This window comes from Globicephala melas, chromosome 1, assembly GCF_963455315.2.
Source record: "Globicephala melas chromosome 1, mGloMel1.2, whole genome shotgun sequence".
NCBI classification, from domain to species: domain Eukaryota; kingdom Metazoa; phylum Chordata; class Mammalia; order Artiodactyla; family Delphinidae; genus Globicephala; species Globicephala melas.
In genome coordinates, this window is record NC_083314.1 from 80,718,454 (window position 1) to 80,733,981 (window position 15,528).

Consider the following 15,528-nt stretch of genomic DNA (forward strand, 5'->3'; position numbering starts at 1 on the left):
TGTTTCCGCCCGGTTTCGAACGGGGGACCTTTGACGTGTGAGGCGAACGTGATAACCACTACACTACGGAAACACGGCGGGTGCTACAGCTCAGTGACACATCCCTGAAATCCGTAGGTCCTGCCAGCACTGCCCTACTCGCCAAGTTGTTTAACTGAAGAATGAAACTTGAAGCCCCAAGAACTCTCAGGCAAGGAGACTGCGGCTTCCGAGAGGCCCTGCTTTTAGGGTTCCGAGCCTGCCCCGAAGGGAGGACCCCCCGAGTCTCCCACAGTCGGCCTTTGGGCTCCCGCACCGACCGCAGAGTCCTCGGATCCACAGCTATGCCCCCGAGTGCAGGAGTCGCCCCGCTGACTCATCAGCTCCCAGAAGCCGCGGGAGCCGGGGATTCGCGCAAGTGCCCTTTGGGCCTAAGGGGAAAAGGTAGAGAATTAGGTTCATTCCAGTGAGCTTTTCTCTCTCTGGAGCTGATCCTGTGGGTCCTAGCTGCATTTCTCCAAAGCCTTCAAACAGAATTCCTTTAATCCACACTTGACTTAGTCGTTTTCAGGGTGAATGCCAGCTTGCTACAAACACTCCATCATAACTGAAGGAGGAAATCTACAACTTCCAGGTAAATTCTATTTTCTTCCTCTGATTTCTTCAAACAACAACAACCAAAAAGACAGGTCACTGGTGCATACTTGCCCTTTTCTTATAATACTTAAGGTATGTCTGACTATCTGTGAAAAGCTCTTGCTATAGAAACATGTGCAAGAGATTGTCTACCGTGAGCTAAACGATCGTCATGCCTGCCCAGGGTCCAAGAAGCTGATGAAGTTGGATCCAGTCCCCCACTGCCTTTAGATCACCAGTTAGATCACCATCCACACCAACCAGTTTTCCAGATGCAGGTCACTTATATGAGGGAGAAGAGGTCAGCTAAACAATCGTAATTTGTTCTGGGGAATGTTGAAGGTCAGCAGTGGTACAGTTAGAAGGGGAAATAAAAGACTTCACAATAAGGATAATAGCAGCTTTCTCGAGCCTTACTGAGTGGCCAGCACTGTTCCTCAGTGCTTTACTCTGGAATAACTTATTAAGTCCACATAACAACCCTGGAAGATAGTGTAGGACTTTACCACCCCTTATTGCAAATGATAACACTGAGGCACTGAAAAGCTGAGCTAACCTTTTGAGGGTCTCACCCCCGTGACAGTGAGAGCCAGCACTCAGACCCAGGCACTTTGCCTCCAGAGCCCTTCCCCTTGGCACCATGCTCATGAGTAACTGAGAAAACTTCACTGAGATTTGCATCCCTTCCTTGTTCAACCTCCAAGATTTCAAAAGGAAAAGAAAATTGAAAGGTAGGCCTACAAAACTCCCCAAACTAATTAACGAAATGAAGAAGAAGAAAAGGAGAAAGAGGAAACAGGACCTTTGGAGAAGCAACGACGTTAGACGCAGAGAGAATGACGATGAGCTTGTTAAACACATACTAACTGGAAACTGTCTATTTAAAGACTAAGAAGGACCTATCTTTCAACAATTTAAGGCCTAAACTTCCCTTTTCCATGGCAGTCTCCACCCAAGAATACATTTCAAAGCTACCAATATAGTGTATACAGATGTGAATATAAAAATCATACTTCAACAATAGTTGTAAAGAGATTATTTTTGAATTTTGTTTATTTTTTATACTGCAGGTTCTTATTAGTAATTTTATACATATTAGTGTATATATGTCAATCCCAATCTCCCAATTCACCCCAGCACCACGAACCCCTCTGCCACTTTCCCCGCGTTAGTGTCCATATGTTTGTTCTCTACAGCTGTGTCTCTCTTTCTGCCCTGCAAACCGGTTCATCTGAACCATTTTGCTAGGTTCCACATATATGCGTTAATGTACGATATTTCTTTCCCTCTTTCTGACTTACTTCAAGTAGTAAAGAGATTTTGAATGAGTTAGCTCACATGGTTCCTAATAAAAATGGGAGACAGTTATTAGGATGTTGTCATTAAAAAAGACAGGATTTATAAAAGAGCCAGAAAAGAGAAGAGAGGAAACACACACACACACACACACACACATACACACAAACACACACACACACACAAAGCCTGAGAAAGGGGAGTTTTCCCTTTCCTTGAGGAACAGAGAGCTGAAAGCCATCAAACACCTAGTCTGGACGGGTTAATCTAGTGACGTTCCGAACTAATCAGGTAAAGGGTTTTGGCTATGTGTGGAGGCTCCAAAATTTCTTCAGAGTTTAGCGGTGACGTGAATGTGGCGGCTGTTCTTTGTGGACGACCTGCCAGTGTCCTCCCTTTGGCACCTCTGCGTTACTTAAGCCTAATTGAACTACTATCCTCATCAGAATTTCTCAATTTCATATACCCTCCCCCTTCCTTGACTCATATTGATTCTTAACAGAGCAAGATTTGATCATGAACTCTTGCTTCTCTCTTTGCCGCAGTAAGAACAGTGGAATGTCAGCTTAGGGTCATGGCTTGAGCAACATATAAGTAAGTAGTCAGACATCCGATACTGAAGGGAAGCCAGAAATCTGAGGACAACAAAAATATCCCAGTAAGTACTTTGAACTTACTTTTCCTCCTAACCCAGGACAAAGCAGAAGAAAAGTATCAACATCACTTTAACAATTACCAAGTGGCATTAAATTTTTTAAAAATGAGGCATAATATGAATAAAGTACAAAGAATGTACAGTTCCCCAACCATTACCAGTGTACACCAACGTGAATAACTGATGAAGCAACCTGGATAACTAAGGTATGGAAAACGACCAGACCACAAAAGGCTTCCTCATGACTCTTCCCATGCAAGAGCTCAGAGTATCACGCACATACCCCTTCCAACCTCTCTGCCTGTTACTTTCACATAAATTGGATCACAGGGCATGCACTGGGTTTGGGGGCCTGGAGGGGCATGGGTCTGACTTCTTTCACTCAACATTATGTCTATGAAATTTAACCCTATTTTTCACGTAGTTCTTTGTCTCTGTGTGTAGTCCTTGTAAGAATATAACTCTCCATAGATTTCTACTGTTGGACATTTCAGTTGTTTCCAGTTGAGGATATTCTGAAAAGGTATGAATATTTTTTTTTGACTTTTGGTGAACATACACATTTTTCTAGCGCACCCCATTCCAGCAGAATAATGCCAGTGTTGACTTTAAAAATAATATATTTAGGGGCTTCCCTGGTTGCACATTGGTTAAGAATCTGCCTGCCAATGCAGGGGACATTGTGTCAAGCCCTGGTCTGGGAAGATCCCACGTGTTGTGGAGCAACTAAGCCCGTGCACCCCAGCCACTGAGCCTACGCTCTAGAGCCCGTGAGCCACAACTATTGAGCTCTCATGCCACAACTACTGACGCCTGCGTGCCGAGATCCCATGCTCCGCCACAAAAGAAGCCACCACGATGAAGAGTAGGCCCCAATCACAGCAACTAGAGAAAGCCATAGCCGAGCAACGGAGACCCAACCCAGCCAAAAACAAAGAAGCAAAATAAATGTAAAAACTTTAGAAATATATAAAAGTTGGGATTTTTTTTTAGTTTTTTCCAGCAAAAAGGGTTTATTCAGGAATAGCGGAAGAATTGCAATTCAGGACAAGCAAACTATAGCAAAAGCCATAGGCAAGTCCCACAAACAGAAGACAGGAAGGAACCTTACTTAACAGAAAGAGGAGGAAGCTGAGGGAGGTTGTTGTGAACCCAAGCCCTTTGAAGGAAAGTGAAAGTTCAGGGTGGTGACGGTTTCTAATTTCCAAGTTGCTGCTTTCCTGCAGGAGATGCAAAGTACATGTTTTTCTGTTGGGGCCTGTAATCCATGATTCTTTCCTATTGATGCTTCTTCTGTCTGGGTCTGTAATTGACGACACTTCCTGTCTTTGAACTTGAGTGGTACCCCATGAGAGCTCCCACTTCTGGTCTCCCGACTTCATTTTAGTGACGTTTCCCTTTATTAGTTTTCAAACCTGTCACAAGGAATTTTGAATTTTCTAGTTTAATCTATTTTAATGTTTTAGGAGACTTACTATATCAAAATATTATCATTACAACCTGTGGCCCTAGCAACTTTCAAGTGTTCAGTAGCTACATGTGGCTTGTACCTATCATATTGGAGAGCACAGGTCAAAGGTATTGCACAGCTAAAAGTGCGATTTCTGGGCCACAGCATGTAACTGTGTATGGATGACCCTCAGCTGATGCTGCCAAATTTTCTTCCAACCTGTTGAACTTTTGAATACCCTTTCCAGAAATGAATAAGAATTTCCAGTGCTCTCCATCCTGTCAACATTTGGTTTCGTCCTTTTTTGTTAAATGTAAGCTTTATTGAGGTGTAATTTACATAGTAAAATCTGCCAACATTAGATTATCCTACATTTTTTTCAATGATATCATTTCTGTGCAAAGCTGGATTTTGGTGCTTGCTGTGATAAAAAGCAAGGGCGATGCAAAAAATGAATGTGTAACGAGAAGCAAGGAGGCGATTGAGAAGGTTTCAGAGGCTGTGCAGTGCGCAGCATTAAGGTTATGATTCTGCCGTGTCAGAGCAGTGAAAACACAAGCCACGCTACTGAACTCTTGTCAAGGGAACACATAAGAATAGCCACAGCCCCAGCCGCAAACCTACAAACTATAGAAATATATGTGAACCCAGAAAACAACAGCATTCCCCAACGAAAGCGCTGTTGTCAGCCAACCTATCAGGAAATCACGGCAAATGGGAAGCACAAAGACAGAATTTGCAGGCAACCAAAGATGATTCGTTAATTAAATCAATTTAATGTTAGTCAAAGGATTAAAGTTAACTCTTGAACTTGTAATTTAAGCGGACACATGTTGGAACCTGAAAATGTTGGAATCATATATTCGTATATATGGAATCACATATTAGATGACACCTAAAAATATTTACCAGAAATTGTAAGCAGAATAATTGAGTCGTCTGTTTTCTAGAATTACAAGTATTCATTCCTCTTTAAAGATATTAGTATATTTAATGTACTTGACTAGTATATTTAATATACTTCAACACATAAATTTAAATGATTTTTTCAATGACATTGAAATCTTCCTGAATATGTTTCCTTATTTAACTGGTACAACCAGTATAAGAAATTTAAAAAGTCCGATTTAACTCAGATGTTCAAGCCAAAATAAAGTCAAGACGTACATACCAGAATATTATACCACCATTATTTTCTACATTATAAGATAATCTGAAAAAATATATATAGTCATTTATAGACCAAAATTATTAAACCAATCTAAGTTTTCCGAGTAACCTCGATAAAAACACACCACATGACATAAACATTTTACATGTCATTATATATAAAATGTATAAATTATTTAAATTGCTTAAAAGTATTAACGGTCGTCTTTGTAATCAATTTCATTTCATTTCTCACTGTTCTTCCCAGTAATCAAGACCATTAATTTAATCTACAGCTAAATCTGTTATAGTTCCTAGCCACCAATTCAACAACAAAATTTTTCCTCATATAAATACCACATTGAAAGCATAAGTAGTAATGCATTTTTCCCAGAAATTCTTAATTTTCTTATTTTATATTTACATAAGTGATTATTACTTTTCTGAAATTAATTGGGAAACTAATTTTTAATTAATTTAAAGTTTTAGAGGCCAAATTTGTCTATTCTATCCCAAGGAATAGAAAGTATATTGCTTTGTTTCTGAGAAAATATATTTAAAGGGAAAAAAATTCATCAAACTAGTGCGCATTATTTAAGGTGAAAGCAGAGGCCACGATATGCATTAACAGCAACTAACAGTGAGGGAAACAAAATGAAATAAGTCAGCCACATAGGTCCTTGAAGGAAGTTCATTAGTGAAAATCGGAGTACTTCTGTGATATGCTTTTGAGTTTCCAGGGTATGTATCTGTGCATGACGTCATTGCTCCTCATCCATCTGTATTAAGGACTGAACTGGCTTACAGTTCTGGAAACTTTAACTCTTGACTTGTAGGGTTGTCACAAGTGCTCATGTTGCTGGCTTTGTTGCTTGTTTGTAATAATATAAATGTCTTTCCTCAGCTTTCTGTAGTCTGATTTAAGTAATCCCTAAAGGACATTTGTTTGACTTTTTTCAGTTATTTAGAATCTTGAGTATACCAATGAAAGAAATCTGCGTATTCCATGCTAAAAGTTCAATATTCTTCCTGTATTAATCCCCTTATTACTGTGGAGCTCCTTATAAGGGAACCATTGCATATTAAGATCATCCTTATTGTAGCTACTACACTTTTGCAGTTATTGACAAGGATTGCCTTGGCCCACGCGGTTTTTACCAAATAGAGGAAAGACAAGAGGTGGACAGCTTCTCACTGCTGCGGTGTCACATACCAGGAAATACCAGAATCCTCAGGAAAAGCGTCAGACAAGAAAGTCTCATGGTCCAGATTAGCTGTCATCTTCTACCTAACAGCGAATGGATCCCTGTAAACCACCACCAAACAGGGATTATCCCCAGACGTTCACTTCCTAGAATTAAAACCAGAATCCCGCACTGAGAGGAGAAATTAGTGATGCACAAATGAGACGGAGAGAGAGAAAATCCTTGTCCAGTAACCACACAGTATGAAAAAGCCAAAATGCTCAATTTCTGCACATGAGATTTAACAGAACAGAGGAAACGTGAGCTAATAACTCTAAGGGTCCAGGTCTGAAGCAGGAACCTGTGGGGGGGCAGGATTCTGTTGGCTCCCACGATGTGTCTTAGATGGGCTAACTTTTATAGTCACAGCCAAAAAACACAGAAACAAAGAAACAAACAAAAAACTGACAAGGAATAACACAGAAACACTTATTCCCATGCTAATTCCCCTTTTTATACGAGGAAGGACAGGCATTAGATTGTTTTCATCAAATTAAAAGTATAAGCAAAATTTATAAATAAAAGAGAAAAGGGGAGAAGGAAAAAACCTCTGGGATCAGTGAGATTCTTCTCTTTGGATAAGTTGCTTGGCAGGACGTTATCAAAGAGGTCATTCTGGGTAGTCTTCTCTGGACCCTGTTGACTAGGTCAGCAGAGAAAACAATTACAGTTCTTGGAGGATTTTAAAAATATTGAATGTTGAGCTTTCGAGCGTATGCAATAGAATATCTCTGTGTAATGCCCACAATGTCCCTCTGTTGTCCTTCCCCTTAGTTATGTCGGGAGGGCACTGCTCCCTTTATTAGTTAGACTATCTTAGAGAGATGTATACAAAGATTGCTGTGTTGGCAAGTAAATGAAGAAAGGGACATTGAAAGACTGGAAAATAAAATGGAATATGATTCAGTCCCACTTCTGTGGAAGGAAAATTTGAAGCATTTACCAACATTAGAAGCATACAAACACTAAAGGTAGCACTTGCACTTCCAGTTCTCTAAGCTATGGAAACACCTGCACGGGTGCTCAGAGGTGTGTGTACAATAATGATGGTTGCAGCATATTCGTCATCGTGAAACCATGAAACCAAGTAATACACAACCATGGAAGAAAGGCCTTTATCAGAAACAATGCAGAGGAGAATTATGATGATGAGCTCACTTATAACATCATTCACAGAACAAGTACTAACGTTCAGAGATGAAAAATTTGAGGCACATAACATATAACTTTCTTGTCCAAGTCTATAGACTTGGCAGAATAAAGACTTTATCCCACCAGACCGTGGCTTCCTTGATCTCTTTCAGGAGGTCGTGAGTTAGGCAAGTATGGAGTCCAGTAGAGACGACAGACAATAGAGCTGGGAAGTCGGGGTGGCCCAAGACTGGCAGCAGTGGTGAGGTGGACAGGACCCCGAACACAGTTCGGTAAACTTTGTGGAAGCAGATGTACAGGTAATAATCAGCATGGAACACCTGGAATGGTATTCAGCACCGAAAACCCTGAATGGGTTCTGGGGAAAAAGAAAAAAGAAAAGAAAACTCTCCCACCGTCCCTGGGTGGGCTCGAACCACCAACCTTTCGGTTAACAGCCGAACGCGCTAACCGATTGCGCCACAGAGACAACAGCACATGCCTTTTCTGGACTCTCTTTGCAGTAGACACTTACTAATTCCCAGGATGTGCCGCCTGTCCCGCAGGAGAACGGTGCCCGTTCGAAAGCCTCGGAAAAACGGAAAGTTTAGAGCGATGAATGATGTTCTTTATCCTGTTTGAAACTGGTGCCTCAGGTGCCTTATCCGAAACTAAAAGGGCAGCAGAATGGCCTGACCCCGCCTTGCCCCTCACTCGCCTCAGATGCCAGCGCCCCCGGAGACACCCGGAGCCCGGGCCGGGACCCTCCGCGCCTGAACCGAATTGGGGTCCAAGGATAGCTGAACTCCCGGTGGGCATCCATGACGGCTCTTCCGGTTTCCTCGCCGACACCCAATGAATGTGACTTTGCCCACCCTTCCGAGAGGCCTCCGGGGGCCCGTGTGGTGTTTTGGTTTCCGGTGTCCGTCACGCGATTTCCACAACGGCAGCAGTCGCCGTGATGGTCGCCCCTGCGTCCCCACGCCCAGAACAGGGTCTGGCACTCAGCAGGACGCTCCGGGTTTCCCGGCCATTCTGTGATCCCTCAACGTCCTTTCCACGGATTTCTTTTCTTCCTGTATCAGCCAGAGACCCCTTGTGGTCCTTGCACTCATAAACCTTGACTGACCTTGAAGTTCTCCTGGAGGAGCGCTTTGTGTTGTTTGTTGCCGCCCAGCTTCTTGATTTTCCAGAAGGAAGTTTCATCTTCTCCTCAGCCCGGTGCTGTGAACTTCCTCCTGGTAACAAGGGCCTCCTTCCTCCTTGAGTCAACTCTTGTCCAGTCCCTGGGACGTCTCCCAGCAACACTGGGCATCTTACTGACTCTGTTTTTTGGCCGACGGCTCTTTTCTTTTAATGCGAATTTTTCTGTTCTGTGTATTGGATAAGGGGAGGAATGGCTTTGGGAGAAAATGAAGAAGTAAAGGGGAAATGAAATAACGCAGATTATTATTTTGAGACATAGTGTGGACTTATACCTATTACACATGTGAATATTTAGTGTGGTGGTATTTTGTGTACATAAATACTGTATACACTGTCAGACAACTCGGATGCACGTGCTCTATGACCCAGCAATGAGTGCTCTTGGGTACCTGGGTATGTGTACACTTCTTTTAAGCCGTGCAACTTCTGGGTCATGATATATTAAGAAATTGGAATGAAACTGACTTGCCCACGCTGTGAGGAAAGAGTCTGTGACTGCCGAAGTGTCATAGCGCTGCCTTGTGGCCTCCACAGCATGTCGTTGATTTTGAGTCACCCCTGGTGAGTATGGCCTGGTTTGTCTCAGTGTTTGGTGTAAACGTTAATTTTTACTTGCGCGGTAAATCTAACAAATCTACAGTGGTAAGAAAAACTTAGCCCCCCTTCATCAGAAGTGTATGAAGAAGAAAAGGAGAGGTCTCCTGCCTCCCATGCCCATTCCACTGCGGACACACTTTATATATTACACGTAGGAGGTGGTGGCAGCTTTGGAGTGTCATCGGTGCTGTGTAGCCAAGGGACCCAGGAAGTCCCAAGTCCTGCCCTGACAATCGTCTGCCCTCTCTGGGCAATGGGAAAAGTGTGAAGGCGAAGAAAAGTAACACTATTATCTGCAGAAATTTTACCTCAGGATGGGACACTCTGGCAAACTGAGGCAGAATATGTGGTTTATGATGGAGACTTTCAGGGGCTCTTCCCTGGCCCGAAGCCCAAAGTGGATTTTACCTCGTTTTCTGAGGTGCAAGTGAACTGAGAGAAGTCAATCAAAGGAGAGGAGCAGAGAGAAAGCAAGACGGAGGACCACCCACGCGGGTCAACTGTATTCAAGTCTTGTCGGGACCGTAGAAGAAATGCCCTGGGATTATCGCTGGGACGCGTGGAGGCTAAATAAGTACTTCCCCATCTCTGGCGGCATAGAGCGAGCACGTTTCGAGCAGGTTCCATGGTGTAATGGTGAGCACTCTGGACTCTGAATCCAGCGATCCGAGTTCAAATCTCGGTGGGACCTTTCTGCTTAGTTAGAAGAAGGACTTTTTTACTCCTCAGATGGGACGTGCTTTCCCGCTCCCGCGTCCCGGAGAGGCGCGGTCCGCGCGGTCCACGCGGACGTGGAGGGCAGGTGAGGGGACGAGCCCGCGGCGTCCCCGCTGGACCCTGGCGACTCTGCCCGTCGCTGGCCACCGGAGGCCCCGGCCCCGCCGCCCAGGGGCGCAGCGACCGAGCCGGTGGCACCCCCTCGTCGGGTCACCCTGGGTCTCGGGGGCAAAAGGCAGAGGCTGCGCCCACTGACTCCTGCCCCGCGAGAGGGGTTCGCACCGCACGTCCTGTAACTAACTGCGCGCTGGTCCCTGTGAGTAAAGGGTCGCGGTGCGGGGCTGTGACGTCGCTGAGCAGCCAGGGTGACAGCGTCTTAGCTTTCGGGTCGAGGGTTCCAGACCTGGATGGGAAGTACTGTATTGTATTCAGGTGCCCTATTTATTATTCCGAATATCAATGGATCCTATCCCAGTTTATACCCATTTTATTCAGAACTGCTCGCTCCTAAGTCTCCGTTGGACACGAAAAGCCGCTGTTAGGCTAAGATTTGAACCTTCACTCCAGGAAACCTCGTCCTTTCTTTCCAAGCTCAGCCAGAAAGGGGAGCCCCGGCCGCGGATTCCGGCGTCTGAGGAGACCCCAAGTCCCTGACCCACGGCCGCCCGGCCCGGCTCCTCCGGGGCCAAAGGTGAGACGAGCCGGGGCCGCTCCGAGTCCGGGACCGGCCGGCGCCCCTTCGTCCTGCCGCGACTCTGCTCCACCGAGAAGACGCCCCAGGACGTGACCGGATGGAAACACTTTTGTCCTCTACTGCTCGGTAGAAACGTATGGATGAGGCTTGTGATGGACTTGAATAGCTAATTAAAACGTTCTCTTCCAGGTGCTAAGGAGCATCTCTCTGAGTTTGAGATTTTGGAACTTTCAGAGGTTACGAAGGACCGAACGACACAGCTGTCTTTGGAGGACTTGACGAGAAAGGTGTGAGGCCGGCGAAAAGATCCGAGGAAGGGCAAGAGCAGGAAAGAGGAGAGAATGACACAGAAGGGAGAAAGGGGCTGGAAGGGAGAGGAGCTGGGCGGGCACTGCAGCGGGGGCAGTCGCTGGGTTTGGGCGACCACAGCTCCTCACTCTGGAGCGCTCCCACCCTTTACCGACCTGCCCGAGAGCCCGGTTCCACCCCAAATCGCCAAGCTGCTTGCCTGGCATTTGTTCTTGCAAAGTTTCCTTCGCCGTTGGGTTTGGAGGGGTGAGGTGGGCTGTGTTGGTGTGCAAGCCAGTGGAAGTCCTGGCGGCTGCCTTGGAGACGACTGGCGGGTAGGGAAACACACAAACTCCACTCTTCCCTTTGCAGGCCGGTCTGCAGGGCCTGGGGTGGGAAACTGGAAAATCAGAGTCTCAATATTTATTTAGAGATAAGGAGATAAATAGCCAAACAGTAGGTCATGTGAGTTGAAAGTGGTTATCCCTGGAAAAAAAGAAATGTGGGATGGGATCAGGGGACTACTGTTTCCCATAACAAGTTTTGGGGCATATGTAACTTTGTACCACATGTATGATATTTTTAAAGTTCATTGCTTGTATTTTGAATATAAATTTTTATGTAGTCATATGTATCACTCTTTTAAAATTCTGGGTCTTGTGTCATGTGTAGAAATGTTTTCCACTGTAAAATCATGATTTTTATTTTTTTTACATTGGGGCATTCTTGAAGCAAGGAATTGGACCATTATTCCCCTTTTGATGAGCTGATCACATGAGCTAATATACTTGCAGATCCTCCCAGCCCAGGAGGTTACTGCTGGTCAGAGAGGATTGCTTTACTCTCTCTAGGAGGGTCCACAGCCACTCAAAAGTATCAGTAACTTAAATAAAATCCCACCGAGTCTTTATGCAGTGCTGTGCCCAAAACACAAGAGCTTACACTCAATGATTACATGTTAGTGCCGTGTGCCCAGGCATAGTCTACAAGTTTTACATGGGTTTACTCATTTGATCCTTTCAACAGGCCTATATCATATCATCGTCCTCACTTCCCACATGAGAAAACTGAGGCGTGGAAAGGTTAAGTAACTTGTCTCATCGCTCAGTCAGTGAGCGGCATTTGAAAGCAGGAATCTGAACGGAAGCCCGCCTGGCTCCACAAGATACGCTCCCAATCAAAGAGGAACAAAAATGGTAAAGATGCTTGACAAGAAATTTAAGTCTGTATATTTCTTTTGAAAAAAACACTAAGGAGGAGTCACGTAACGGGCATAAAACTGTCCTAAATATCCTCATGACCCACCTGCCTCCCAAACATCCTTCTTATCCCAACAGCTGCTCCCCGCACATCTCCAACTTAAACACAATTCCTGCCAGAACTAGGTTTTTCCTTCCCTTTATCTTTTCCTCTCACCTACGCCATACTTCTTCCACAGCTATTCTGTTCCTTCACTTCCAGGTCATTCATTTTCTTTAAATTTAAAAATGTTAAATATATATATATAAAGAAGTAAATAAGCAGCCATCCATAGTCCCACCTCCTGGAATTAACTGCTGGTAACATCTTTACGTATTTTTCTTCGATTCTATTTTTAAGTTACTCTAATTTTTGCAAAAATTATATATGCTTATTATGTAAAATTCAAATGATGCAGAAAATGCAAATATGTAAAATTTTGAAACATCTGAAATTCAAAAATAACCTCTGTTAAGGTAGTTAAATATTGATGGAGTCATTTTGGTATATCTATATCTATATTTGTTTTTATAAAATTGAGCTCTTATAGATTCTAGTTTTATTTTAAAGTATGCAATTTAATAGTGCATAAAGTTAATGGAAGAAAAAGATACAAAAATGAAGAAATTGCTGAAATTTCAATCAAATTGTTTACCACAAGAGAGAGACTTTTCTAAAAGAACCCTCTAAGGCTAATAATAATAATGATAATAATTAAGACATTAAAATTTGGAATGATTCTTATTACTTTTTAAAATCAAATTTCTCGAGTTGTAATTTGAAAATAATACAATGCATCCATTTCAAGTTTGATGACTTTTGACAGATGAATGTACCCACGTAACCACTACCCTGTTCAAGAAGGAAGAACATTTCCAGTACTCCAAAATGTCCTCTGCCGTCGATCCCCCTACCACTTCCTGTCCCAGGAAATCAGTGATCTAGTTCCTGTCACTATGGATTAGTTTTGCCTGTTCTAGAAATTCACATAAAGGGAACCACAGACTATGTACTCTTTTCATCACTCAGCATGATGTTTTCGGGAGTAATGCATATTGGGGCCCTGTATCAGGAATCTGTTTCATTTCATCAAAGAGTAGTTAGTATTCCTTTGAATGAATATATCACAATTATATCCGTTCACCTCGTGCTGGACATTTGCATTGATGAACAAAGTTGCTATAAACAAGTCCCGTTTGTGGGCATATGTTTCATAAATTCCATATAAAATCTTTTCTTCTTTAATACGAATTTATTTTGTGAACGGATGTTACATCCGCAAATACAAAATGTATTCAAATGTTACAAAAACCTGAAGTACAGGCTTATCTTTGATTGTTTCCTATCAGGACATACTTAATATAAGCCACACACTATGCTAGGTGTGTTATTAGATTATCTCATTTAATCTACACAAGTTCACGAAGTACGTAATATTATTTTCATATGACGCTTGCAAAATCGGCCTAGCAAATCGGAGTTGGCCCAAGCTCCAACAGAAGGCACCAGGACTGAAAAGGAGCCCTCCCCCGGAGCACCCCCCCCCCGCGAGGTTGGGCTCCTAACCCCAGAGGCAACCCAATGTCTTCGTAATAACCTCGCTATGTCTGATAGGCCTGGAAACCAATATCCAAGCAGTTCCTAGTCCCGGTATTTATTGTTCGGCTTCTTTTGGTCAGAAACTCCTCGATCCGGGATCCAGAGCATAATACTGTGGACAACCTTGAGACTAAGGAAATCTGTTAAAAACTCTAAAAACCCGTTCTCTCATCAGTAGGGCATTGAAAGTTAACTTTCGTCTTGGTTCAGCTATTTTATATTTGAGCAGGGAAAACGCCCGCTGCTGGGGAGAAGAGCACTTTTGTTTTTTACTTTCACTTCCAATGATCTACATACTCGACCTGGGTCCTGTGCTTTTCAGTTAGTTTTCTTTGGACCTACTTTTCTTTAGACCTACCCTTAAGTATCACCCCTTCCCCCACCTCCATCTCCATCTCCACTCGCCCATCTTCACTCCCCCTCTCCCTGACAGCACCCCCACGGGTCGCAGAGGCTTCCGGAGCTGAGCGGATCTAGGAGTGCCGTCCCCGAGGTAGCCACGCGGGGGCGACAGTCTTTTCGTCCATGGTCCTACCTTGACTGTTTGGCCCAGCAGATTCTGTTTGCCAGGACTTCGTGGATCAGCAGTGACGGTGAAGCAAGGGAATACCACATCCTGGGAAAGGAGTTTGTGAAAAGCCCACAACTGCCAACGCTGGGCCTGGGGTTTTTTCCTAAACTGTAGTTCAATAGGGAAAAAACTAAAACTACTCCTTAGTAAATGAAAAAAATGTTATGTACAACTCCTGCGGCTACTTAACGAAAACGGATGTGAAGGTAATTTCTTAACTTGCCAGGCCAGTGAAGCAGGTCTCGTGCAAACTGAAGACTGAAAGAGAACTGCTGTTTTTTGTCTATGCAAGTAAGTAGTGAGAGAAGGACTGAAAAGAAAGGCTAAAGGAAGGAAAAGGAACAGGACTGAGAAATACGAAGACACTGCTTGAGACGGAAAAAAGGAATGAGTAGGCGGGTACCTACCGAAATCCCCAGCCATGATTGCAAACGATGCAGCTGATCACTTCAGAATATTAGCTCAGAATTACAAAAGCATGGAACCGGTCAGAAGCGCATCTATCTGCTCTTTGGCTTCTCACCACACAAACCGGTAAAAAACCGGTTACGCGGCACCCGGTTATTTTCTTCGGGTCCGTTCGCGGAGCTAACGCTGACCTCCCAGTGTAGACCTAAGCTTTAACCACAGTTGCGTTTCACGTCGTTTACACACAAAAAGCGTTCCGCGTACCGCAAAGCACAGGCGTGGTTTCCTACGACAGCCCAAATTTCCGTCGCTCAGCGGTGGAAAACTCAGTACACCACATACAGGCGAGTCGCGCGGGCGCCGCCATTTTCAGCGCAGTAACGCTGGGATCGTATCCCGGTAGTAACAACCGCAACCCTCCCGAGACCAAATCGCGTCTTTAGTAACTCAGCTGCGGACACTTTACAGAACGTACTGCTAACATCTAAACCCAAGCGCTGATCTGCAGCCGGGTCGCACTCACGCGGTTCAGCACGTAACCAAACACCATAACTGACCACACACACAAGTACGTCACAGCACCTCCCCAGCAACAACAATCTATAAACCACGGAACTCGCTGCACCCCGCAAACAATTCCACAACTCTGTTTTTATACCTCATAAATAT

The 15,528-nt window shown here is 44.1% G+C and overlaps 3 non-coding genes across 3 annotated transcripts; 1 reads left to right on the forward strand and 2 right to left on the reverse strand.

Annotated features, from left to right (window-relative positions):
* TRNAV-CAC (transfer RNA valine (anticodon CAC)) lies at positions 1-73 on the reverse strand. The gene has a single exon. It is a non-coding gene; the product is annotated as a tRNA-Val (tRNA).
* A 7,883-nt stretch (positions 74-7,956) lies between these two features.
* Positions 7,957-8,030, reverse strand: TRNAN-GUU (transfer RNA asparagine (anticodon GUU)). The gene has a single exon. It is a non-coding gene; the product is annotated as a tRNA-Asn (tRNA).
* A 1,932-nt stretch (positions 8,031-9,962) lies between these two features.
* TRNAQ-CUG (transfer RNA glutamine (anticodon CUG)) lies at positions 9,963-10,034 on the forward strand. The gene has a single exon. It is a non-coding gene; the product is annotated as a tRNA-Gln (tRNA).
* The last annotated feature ends 5,494 nt before the right edge of the window (positions 10,035-15,528 follow it).